At 41.1% G+C, this 12,082-nt stretch overlaps 2 long non-coding RNA genes across 5 annotated transcripts in view; one reads left to right on the top strand and one right to left on the bottom strand.

The window, feature by feature from the left end:
* The window catches only part of LOC146438945 (uncharacterized), a 438,604-nt gene that overhangs the window by 164,058 nt on the left and 262,464 nt on the right, over positions 1-12,082 (bottom strand). The gene's annotated exons all lie outside the window — the stretch shown is intronic.
* The window catches only part of LOC146438946 (uncharacterized), a 19,756-nt gene continuing 19,610 nt past the window's right edge, over positions 11,937-12,082 (top strand). For both annotated transcript variants that reach the window (XR_014851217.1, XR_014851216.1), the window contains exon 1: positions 11,937-12,082. This exon is cut by the window's right edge and continues 262 nt beyond it. This is a non-coding gene — a long non-coding RNA (uncharacterized LOC146438946).

Raw genomic sequence — 12,082 nt, 5'->3', positions numbered from 1 at the left:
AGGGAGCAAAAGTAGTGGCAAAGACTCAGCTGCTTTTTGATCACATTTTAGATCTTTCTCTCACAAAGTGAGGAAAAATGCAACAAACGCATGTGACCTGTCAGTCTTCAGCGCTCTTTGTCAAAGGGAAACAATGACAACACAATTAAGTGACAGCCCCATGCTAAATACAGTGAAATGAAAACAGGCTGGTGCAGCCTCATTCCAGTCACATTCTCCAGCAGTGGGTTTATCACTGCGCAGTACTGCTCGGCTGCGCCGTTATTCTTTGCCTGCTTTTTGATCAATTTTACGGTTAACCTGAGCTTCTCTGATCAATCAGATCTTTAGTCATTCATAAGCTCAACCTTAGGAAGAGTCAGAAACCTTAATTTAATTATCATCCAGCAGGCTCATATGAAAGTGGGCATATAAAAGCCAGTATTCATAGTAGTCAACTGTTTTCTTCAGAGAGCAGTATTGATAGTGCATGACCTTTACAGAATAGAGAAGTAGCAGAAATACCTTTGACTGCTGTTTATGTGTAGACACATGTATCCTGAAATGTTACCAGGCAGTTCATATACCTCTTAAAGAACTTTCTCTACACTTAACAATTCTGATTTCTCCTCAAGTAGGGAACAAACACTCTTTTTAAATATTTTTTTCACGTTTCAAAAAGAGTTTATGATAGTGTCCCCTTGTCTCCGAGCACCATAACACTCTGATGCTAAAAACATCAAGTTCCCATATACAAAGAGCCCTGGCAGAGGTTAATCGTGAACTCAAACAATGGCACACTCAGATTCAAAGCCCAGCATTGAAACCTGTTTCTATGCAGGCACAAGATGACCCATACAAAAGCAAATTTTTTTCCTGAGAAGCATGCGGAAATGGGCTCTCCTAACGTTGAAATCTACTCAAAAAGTCAGGCAGAAAAAGCTTTCCAAGATAAAATCACTTTACCTTGTAATTCCTTTCAAGGGCAGAGGTGTACAGAACCAATCCTGACAAGTTCTGAATATCTCTTGAGCAGTACTAACTGTCTCATGTTACTTTTAAGTTCAGTGTTGCCTTTCCCAATCCATCAGCATCGGCCCCAGAAGTAGAAGGAGGAGGGGAGGCAGGAAAGATGAAACAAGAGAGAATGAGAAAGTCAAACCAATGTCTTTTGGGTACAACGCTCATGGACTGAGCAAAGAAGTCTGAGAGCCTGCTGCAGCTGTTCTCCAGCTTGGATTCCCTTATCACAGGCAACACTGAACGACACAGGGATAAATTGCCACAGGAGAATATTAAACCTTTTCCTTTCTTCCTCAAACCAGCTAATCCACCATAAGACTGAAGTATGATCACGTGACTGAGAAAGCAATTTGTTAAAATGCCACAGCAGGTTAGGAATACATGACCACTGAGGTCTTTCCCCTACCCAACGACGTGTACGGAAGTGTGTTCCTACCGCACAATTTTTAAATAGACATGCTGAGAACACAGGGGCTCTGGGTGGCATTCCATCCCTGCTGCTGCACCTTTTAATTAGTGTGTAATGAACACACTTATCACCGACACCACATCTTTTATCATGTTAAACTGTTGAGACATTCGGTTCTAACCAAAGACACAAAAGAGCTGCAGCAAAGTTACCCAAGTAAAACCTGTGGCCATTTGACTTGCAACATTCCCTGGCAGTGCAAATACTGACGATTTCTCAGTTTGGGGGACTAACATGCAAAAAACCCAAAAAACCACAACAAACAAACAAAAAAACCCCACCAAACCAACCAACCAACCAAAAACCCAACACCAAACCTAACCACAACCCAAAGATGAACACTGAAAAAAGCAAAAATAAATAAATAGATGTCTCTTTCAGCATCAGATAATTTTGGGTATTTTCCTAATATGAGTTTTATCTCAACACTGACTTAATGAGCTAACAGTAGGACTCACAGAAAACCTCTATTTTCTCAAGAACAGATCATACCTTTCTATTACATTACAGATAAAACAGTTCAATTCTCCCCATACTCAGCTCAAAATATTACTCTATAAAAAGTACATTTGCTTTTAAAAAGTACCTATGGATTTTTATAAAATAAAAGTACAAAGCATTTAAGTAAATTATAGTCTTCTGGTGCTCACAAATTGCAAGATGGGCAAGCAGATACAGGTAAGTTTAAAAGATCACACATAACTTATTTTTATCATGTCATGTGTCACCCTAACAGAATGATTTTAACAATTAGAAGCCGACGTAAATTAACACCTATAGTAGTTGTGTTTCCAACCTGGTTTTGAAGTGGGATTAAGGGAGAACAGGCCTTGGTGTGTGCAGGACCTCACCTTTCTGCCAGCAAATAAGAGAGGGAGTCTGTTCACTGGCAAGGGGACATGCAGAGTCACAAAACGTGAGTTTCTGTCAGAGGCAGAGTGCCTGGAACTGCAAGAGAGCAGCAGAACCCCCAGTGATCCACAATCATAAGAGTTCTATCATTTCCTGCAGAGACACTGCTGTTGGTCTCACCACTTGGTTGCTTCAGCTAATCACCTCATTTGCCTGCTTTGGCCATTTGGTGAGATAAAGAATGATTCACAAAGGGGTGGCAAAGTATAGGGGAACCAAGGGAATAAAAATTAAATTAAGTTATGTGAGGTTAAACTAACAGAAGAAACTAACAGGAGTAAATGTATGGCATTGTCTACACTGCTGTCCTGCCTTTGTGTGTATGAGGAGGTGCAGCCCTAATGCTGCACTGGTGCTGACAGAATATCCCAGGGCACTTAAATATGCACAGTTGTGCTCTCCCCCAGAGGAAACACAAAACTCTGCATTGTGGCACAGCTCAGAACACGAGTCCTGAGAAACATCAGCAGGTAGGAACTTTTGTGTGTAGATATGCACATCCAGACTGAGAATGGAGAAGATGACACACACAAATTAATATCAGTATTATCTATTAGGATAATCATCAAATTATAATGCAAAATGAAGACCACTCCTCTACCACTTGAGACAGACAGTTCATTTACTCAGAGAGGTTCTTAGCATTAAAAGAAAAGCAAAGAACAGCAGCTCCCTTCCTGATGGGCACGAGCAAGGATGATTCCATGGCAGAGCAGGGGCTTTACCCCCAACTACTGAAATCCTCTCTATGGGCCAATGGGGCTGCTCAGCCCTTAGGGAAGGGCACATAACTGAGCAAGCAGCACAAGTGTTCAGTGAGAGCTGTGCTTTTAAAATGGCTCTTTTGTCCTGTCTGCAAGATGAATGCAGTTTGCTGAAACTAAGTTTCTTTAGCCCAGTTTGTACAGGTATGGAGGCTGGCAATATCTGCAGCCAGGCTGTGCAAGGTACAGCTCCTGAAGGTACCTCATATACTGGTGTAAGTGGTAAGTAAAATCAGAAGAAAATGATGACATTCTTCAAGAAACAGCTTTAGGTCCTTGAAAATGATTATTTCGGTTTGCCTGCAACTGTAAAAATGAGTTTCAGATAATAGCTTTTCTTTTATATAGTAAATGATAAATGAGCATTTAAACATTGACTCATCCACCAACGAAGATATAAAGAACATAAAAAGTCACTGTGCTAACAGGGAGTTTGAGAAGTAAAGTCACCTGATTTTTCAACCTGGTGATTATACCATAAGGATGTTCATTTGTCTTTACTTCCACTCCAGTGTTCCAAAAAGTATATATATTTCCACCAAAGACAATCAACCCTTTTAGCTTTGGCCATTTATATTTCCTTGCTAACCCCCACAAGAGTCTTCTGTTCCAAGTTCATGGGTCTTTTATGACCATAAACACAGTAACTGCAATATTCTGACCTCAGGATATCTAGAGAGAGCAAAAATACTAAAAAAACCCTCCACCAGTGCTCCCGTCACTCAGTACAGGATTAAATATCCTGAGAAAAAAAATCCTGTGAAAGTCTTATCCACTTTGATTACCAATAGCAGTTCACACAATCAACTCTGCTTTTGGTCTCCATGGGACAGGAATGAGAAGGAAAATCATTACATCATGCCCAATATTTTCAAAAGAGAGAAGGAGAATCCAAGCCAAAATATTAAGGAGTATGAGAAGGGAGTTTTATTATTGTTAACATGGAAGTTTTAATTTTTCCTAGAAAATACCTCTCCGTGGCTTTTTAACGCATACTAAGGTGAGAGAACTCTGACCACACAGAGTTCACATCATAACAACTATCATTCAACACATCAGCTGAATTTTAACATTTCAAGAGACAATCTGTGATCACAGTGAGTCACAGGTATAATTCCCTGTCAAGGTTTTATTTCAGTTGTCTCCTGCATCATTAAAGGACACCACAAGTAGTAAGATTTAACTGTGCTCCATGCACACATATTTTACATTAGGTTTTTGGAGGCTTTGGGCTGGGTTGGTTTGTTTTAGAATCAAAAAGAAAATTACTCAATGAAATAATAAAGTCTGTATTTTACATCTTCTGTTTCTTACCTTTCCCACTAACCTACCACAGACATGCTTGCCCGAGGTATATGCAGCTCTTGGAAAACAAAGTCAAGATCTCTGCTAATTTTAGCAAATATATATTTTTAAGGAAAAGCACAGCTTTTACATTCTGTTCATCAAGCTCTTTGTCTATCTTCTTCAGTGTATTCCTCCCACTCAAATGCTTAGCAGACAGACAACATTGCTGTAAGTTTTGGAAGTGCCCTGCACACAGCAAATGCTATAATAACAAAAATAAACAAATTAAATTACACATACATTTAAAAATAGAAATTAGCTTATAAAAATGCTCATGGACCTGTTCACTAGAAACTTTCAAAAGAATCTGTCACTAAGGAAGTAAAAAGTTATTTGGTTCAGGGGGGTGTGATTTTTCCCCTGTTGACTGATGGATGAAGAATATTGAGCTCATGAATTTGGTGAGACTTGCTTTCTAGCATTCAAAACCTTTGGAAAATAGTTGGCTGCAGCTCCATGTGAAAGCCACTACATCCTATAAATGGTTTCCTGTGATCTGAATGCTGAAATAAAAACAGACCAAGGATGCTGGAGAGTGTGAAAATTATCCAGGGTTTCCAATCTCTGGCATTCCAGCAGTCAGAGAGCAATTCCTTCATTTGGAGTGAAAGTCTAAACAAAGGATAGTCAGGGTGAAAGGGAGCAAAACCACAGTTCAAAGTGCAATGTGCTCTTCAACATCCCCACCATTTTTGTCCCTGCAGCTGAACAAATGAGGTGTGTTTGACAGCAATGCAAAGTTCTGCTTCAGCTTGTCAAACACCTTCTGTTGCAGGACCCGACTTTTAAGGTGCTCATAACTTTAATTTGGGCCAAAATATCCTCAGAACTCTTGGTTTGGTGAAGTCTAAGCAAAAAGAGTGGGCTAGTTTCTCAAGTGATGTATAAAAGAAAACCTTGATGCTACAAATAAAATAAAAGAACCTCCTCAAGCACCACCTGCCTTTCACTCTCCAGAAGAGCTACATCAGAGGGAGAGCTGGCATGGAGCACAAGCAAACACCCATGGAATTCCTTCCAGCTGCATCCTTGCCTCACCAGCCTTAATGGTGGCATTTCTTCCCTTCAGAGCACTTTGCATCCTTAGCATTGCTCCACCACAGGGTTTAAATGTAAAATGCTACCTGCATTTGGAAATGAACAGCCACCATCCCACCAGGTTTGTAGCCCCAGTCACTCCCATTTTAAAAGATACACCCTAAGGACTGACATACATAATTCAGATTTTGGATCAAGTAACCCCTCAGAAACCTCCTGTCTTGGCTGTCAAAGAAATTGACCTTTCTCAGTTTAAAGGTGCTTTCTCATAGGAATCCTCTCAAAACTTAAAGGCTTTTAACATCCATCCAAGAAAAACAATATCTCAAAGTATTTTGGACTCGAGTTCTGGACTTCTGAATATATTCATTTGTCATTAGTAACGTTGGGGCTGCCCAAAGTCTTCAATCACTTTTCCAAAAAATAAATATGTACCACATCTTCTGCACAGAAATTCAATAAAATATATACAGTTAATAAACAATTCAGTAAATAATAGTCTTTAAGAATTCCTTGACATGTAACCCTGCATTTCAAGCTCTTGAAGTGAGACAGCTTCCACATGCAGCCTCTTTTCACAGCCTCCACATACAATCTGAGCCACCAGACCATTTCAGTGAGGTTCAATGTTGGATGTAATTATACCTTATACCTCCATTTCCAAAACGCTGACCTTTGGAAACTTTTGCTGACTTTGAAAATAAGGCCTAACTGTACAAATAAATGCACCTAAGTCCCTGACTGCTCCCTTTCCATAGCACAACATCTACATGGTTGTGTTATACATCTTACCCCAGGCATTACTGAGGAACCACTAGTAATAACAATAAAACACTATCAACAATTATAAATAAATAAATTCCAGAAAGACTATGCACAAACCACCTAAATTTTACAAAATTTATCCTGTTTTTTTCTTTGGGGAAGCACGGGGGAGAGGAACTGCCTCCACAGAAAGGAGATTGGAGATCCACTGCAGGCACAACTGTATGCCTGACTGACCTCAGTTTTCCTTCATCAGACATACAGAGCAACTTCCAAATGATCACACAAGTTCCATTTCACACAACTAAAAAGGCTGCATTTTAAAAATTACCTCTATCTCAAAGACTTTCTACCAGTTGAAAGTCGAGCAAGACTTGGAGAGATTTTGTTTCATTTGCTGCTTAGAAAGGTCTAAAAAAAAAAAAGGGCAAGAAAAAGCCCAGCAGATAAACAGGGCATTATCACACAACACAACAAAAGTTGTTTAGATGTGGTGTCTCTGCTGAAGCATAAGGAGGTTTCCTGCACTCTTTTGAGTTTAGCAGCTATCTGTAGGTGTAACTTGTTAAATAATGTTATGGTCTGGCTGTACCAAAACGGCTCCTCAGCAAACCCTATCTTCTCATGTCACTTTTCAAATAAATATTTGTAACTCTTTTATTTTGGAAATTCTCAGGTTCACTAAACAAACATAGGATTATCTGTCCTTTATTTCTCACAGATTCTCTCCTAGTACATAACTTAAAGAACTGCAGGATGAAGCCAGGAGACAGGGTGAGAGCTTTTAGCAGAAGCTCTCAAACACAGACCACATTTTTAAAGCCTTTTTCTTGAATACATTTGATATAGCCAAGCCACCTAAACATACCTGGAAGAAGCATGTTTCTATAAAAAGGAGTGTAATTTTGGTCACAGAACATCAATACTAAAAATCACTGCTTGGGTGAAAGGCTGGATCTGCAAAGTCAATGGCACAAGTTGGATTGGCTTCTGCAGGGAAGCCACCCCTGGTTTCCTCAGGTTACACTGAGCTTTGGGCACTCAGAGGGGTAAGGAAATGGCAAACACTTGGGTCTTTCCTTCCACAACACTGAGGGACAAAACAGACCATTCCTATAAAAGTCTGATAAATAAAACTACACTTTTTGTTATAAAGGCATACTGTACTGGCATAGTAGCTACAGGTACAAAGCTGAGGTTTCCACTGAAAATAAAAATTTGTTTGGTCAGGGTTTGGATTTAACGGTTTTCCATTTCCTTGAAACAATATAAGCCAACAAAAATGGCTAAAAGCTTCAGCAGTTCCAGGAGCAAGTACTAGCCATGCTTAATTCCCATACAATGACCACAAGTGCAACTCAAGTGCAGATTTTCAGGGAAGATGCTTAGAGATGGGTCTTTGCTTCAAAGGCGTCTTCATACAAAATATTCCCCACAGATTTCACAGGCTGAATTCAACTTGAAAGACCATGATCTGCAAAAGTACTCAGCATTTTCAGGAGAAACTTGCAAAACATTGAACATCCATTACCTACAGCACCAGAACACTAAAGTGAGGTCTAGCAGCATTCAGCTGCTTTCTCTGAGGAGATGCAGGATGGAATCCCTGTGGTTGATGTATAGAGGAAGTTTTCCCTTCCAAACTCCCAAGGAGAATGAAATGCTGGAGAGTGACTGCAGCATTTCTAAGACACATGAAGGTTTATAAGACATATAAAGGTTTAAACACCTCCTGTACCGTGCTTTAGGACATCTGACTGCCATCTCTCAAACTGAAAACAAAAAACAGGTCATGAACTCCTACATTTTTGCTACAGAGAGCTTCTTCTCATTGCACGAGGCAACACACCAGGTTTAACCACTAACTCAAGGACTGTAAAACACAATTACTTCTTTAAATTACCAAATCAGGCGTTTCAGCATGGTAATTGTGTTTGAGTTGCATATTGTAGTGACTCTAGTGTATTTTAACAACCTCAAAACAACTCCTGTTAACATCTTAAGTGTTGTTACACTGAAGTCCCTGCACAGGTGTGGACAGAATCCCTTGCAAAGATGGAGTAATTTATACAAAAAGTATGGAAAATTTATACAAAAATAATGGAAAAAGTTACCCTAAAAGTCTCTGTTCATCTCCAAGGAGGGAAGAGGACAGAAAGCAAAGGTACAACGAAGAAAGCTGCAGAATGTGCAGGAAGAGGAAAGATAGAACAATAAAGGTTTAAAAACTCACTTTAACTGATTTTGAATTACCAAAACAACCACGGAAAATAAACAAACATTTGTCACTTTCTTTACACTTTCATGTGAATTCCTTCTGTCCCAGACCTATCTCCCTGTGTGTGTTCATTTTCCAGCTGCTCTGTCTTTCCTATTCTGTGTCCATCCCCAATCCTGCTGTTCTTCTCACACAGTCTTCATTTTTGTTGGTCTGAGTAACACCCAACTAGACCAAAAGTCTGAGTATGCAGGAATGTATGATATTTTAACTCTCTTTTGCTTTATTTCAGTTATGTTATTCCCACTTCACAGAAATTTACATATGTTTCCATGCATGTAACTCTGAAAAACTCAGATTTTTCTATTCTGATTTCGAGTGGAAAGATCACATATTTTAATAGCTTATTATCCTATGTGATTACTGCCCATTCCTGAAACTGCAGCTATTTGCAGCTGTAAATTTTCCTTCCCTATAGTTGCTTAACTTCAATGACAATTTTAGATTAAAATTAATTTACATGACTAAATAAATTAGAATATTAAAAATAGAACTATAGAGTGATAAAAGCAATGTAGATATTTTAGATATAGCACAACATTTTTAATTAAAATACAGAATCTTCAATTTGCTCCTAAATAAAATAGTAACCTTCACTTGATTGATTCTAGGAGTGTTGCAGATATATCTTGTTACAGCGGCATGAATCACATATTAATTAACAATTTGAGTAATTAAAATGTTTTTATTCTTTAAAGATATTAGAGATGGAGCCAACTATCTATCACACATGTGCAAAATTTATGGTATCCAGCAATGAAGGAAACTTAGCACTGCAGGAAATTTAGTCTGGTTGGGTACTATATACTGGGTATGTTTTAGTTTACTTGTTCTATAATAGTATGTACAGACTGAGTTGATCTAAGATAAATCTGCTGTTCATGAGGATATTTTTGATGTAATCCTTACAACTAAAGGTAAATGAAGCTCTTACATGTTTACAGGGAATCGACCAGTGTTTACAGCTTCTGTCAAGCACCAAAAGCAATTATCTGTGTGCAGAACTTACCTGTCCAGCTCTGCTTTCCTGTCTCAGAGCAATTAAGAGAATTAGAATACCTCAGCAATCCACACGTGAGTTTTCCTCACACACATCATGGTCGAACCCACCCTGTTCATGCCAGCAACACCAGAAACAGACACACTGTCACGATAGCCACTAAAACCAAACTAATTTTATAATTTATACAGAATGAGTGCTCTCAGTGTGTCCCCCTTGGCTGACTACAGAGGTGTGCCTTCCCTGGGGACACTGTCCCCAGCATGGGCTCAGCCCTCAGGCCAGCACTGGCTCCTCTCAGGAGCTGCCTCCATCTTCCACAGCCTTTCCTCCCTCCCCAGAGCTTCGCCCCCTCCCCTCAGGACCCTGGCTCCTTTCTGCCTCATCTCCCAAACCCCTTTTCCTCACCTCTAAGGTTCAGCCCATCTGCCCAGGACAGAATTCCATGTTTTCCCACATACTGACTTCAGGAATCCAGGGTTCCAACCTGCACCAATAACTCAGTGCCCTGACCTGTCTCCCCACCATGACCTTTGTCACTTACTTACCTGTTCCTCCCTCTACTTTTCCTTGCATTTCTTTTCTTTATTCATTTTTCTGTCATCTTTATTTTCACCCTCCTTTTCAGACGCTGCCTTGTACCGACTGTGCCCGGGTGCCAGCAGGGCTGTGTGGGGAGATGCAGGCTGTGAGGGGCAGCCAGGACCTTCCCGGGGTGTGAGCGGGAAATGGTGGCTGTGAGTGGCTTCCAGGGGGCTATCCCAGGTTGTGAGGGGGAGATGCGGGCTGTGAGGGGCTGCCAGGGGGCTATCCCTAAATTGTGAGGGAAAATGGGGTCTGTGAAGGGCTTTCAGGGGTCTATCCCAGGTTGTGAGGGAAAATGGTGGCTGTGAGGGGCTTTCAGGGGTCTATCCCAAGCTGTGAGAGAAAATGGGGTACGTGAGGGGCTTCCAGGGGGCTGTGAAGGTTGTGAGGGAAAATGGTGGCTGCGAGGGTCTAGCCAAGGTTGTGACAGAAAATGGGGTCTGTGAGGGGCTTTCAGGGGGCTATCCCAGGTTGTGAGGGAAAATGGGGGCTGTGAGGGGCTTTCAGGGGGCTATCCCAGGTTGTGAGGGAAAATGGGGGCTGTGAGGGGCTTTCAGGGGGCTATCCCAGGTTGTGAGGGAAAATGGGGGCTGTGAGGGGCTTCCAGGGAACTATCCCAAGCTGTGAGGTACTTCCAGAGGCTGCTCTGGGTTATGAGGGGGTCTCACAGGTTCCAGCCGGCTCCAGCTAATTTCAGCCCCCCCAGCCTGGGGTCCCCCCTCACCCTCATGGGAAGGGGCTGTAGAACAGACAAAATGTCACCCACCAGTGAAGTGTGAGGGGAAACATGAGAAACTGCCCTGTGAGACCGGAGCAGAGAAAATGGGGTATATATTGGGGTACATATCCCCCAGATTTCTTCAAGGTTCTTGTCAAAACCCCCCCCGAACACCTTGACAACTTGCACATTATACCGCCAGTGCTAAACTTCGGATGAATAATATATATGTACATAAATTTATGTGTCATATGCCAAGGAGCATAAAAAAAATAGAGGTGCTGTGTATTTTGGTACACAGGTCCCTGCAAGTGCTGGCCACAAAAACAGGGACTGCCTTGAGTAGCCACATGTATTCTGGTTTATGTTAATTCAGTGGGAGCTTTGCTCTTAGTGCACTTTCTCCACCAAATCACACAAAAGCCCAGCAACCCTTTCCTACATTAATCAGGAACTTTAATATTAAATCAGGATCTTTAACACTGAACCAGGATCTTTAATATGAGTGCACTTCAGACATTCCCTAGCAGTGTCAAACCACATAATATAATACCAGTATTTAAACCATCATCCCAATCTGGGTTGAAAACAAGGTATTTCTCCGTCTGTGTAACACCTTTCATTCCTCCTCAATGGGAAGAGAATGGCTCAACTGCAGATCACAGATCTTAAACAACTGGAGTCAAGTTGCAAAAGCCGGTGTTAGCAGGTCAACAGTTTGAACTCCTTTCTCTACACATCTCCACTTGCCATCAGGTCAACACAAATATTTAAGGGCTGAGCGCAGCTGTGAACAAAGCAAGCCGAGCACTGGCAAAGGGGCACGAATTCTTCCCCCTCACACACCACAGCAGAGTCCCTGAATGCTGGGGCTAGTGCCCCCTTTCCCTCTCAGAAAAAATCCACCTGATGGTGTATCCAGCCTGCAGGCCTGACAACTCCTGGGTATAATTTCAAATTCTTTCAAAATTCCTCTACAAAGTTGACTCCACCTCTCCATATTTTTCATAACATTTCTCAGCAGCAATTTAAGCTTTATTCTTACAGCCTGGTGCTTACAGAATGTTGTACTGGAAATAGAGAACTACAGACTAGTCAGATACTAGGAGGAGCAGCTAAATGTTGATAGATGTGTGACTTTGCCCTTAGAGCACTGTTAGAGAGAAAGCTTTATCCAGTACATTCCCAGCCTGGCTCCAGTTGC

The sequence above is a fragment of the Lichenostomus cassidix genome, chromosome 3, assembly GCF_008360975.1.
Source record: "Lichenostomus cassidix isolate B80296 chromosome 3, HeHo_3.0, whole genome shotgun sequence".
NCBI classification, from domain to species: Eukaryota; Metazoa; Chordata; class Aves; order Passeriformes; family Meliphagidae; genus Lichenostomus; species Lichenostomus cassidix.
The sequence above is the reverse complement of the archived record's forward strand: the minus strand, read 5'-3'. Positions and strand labels throughout refer to the sequence as shown.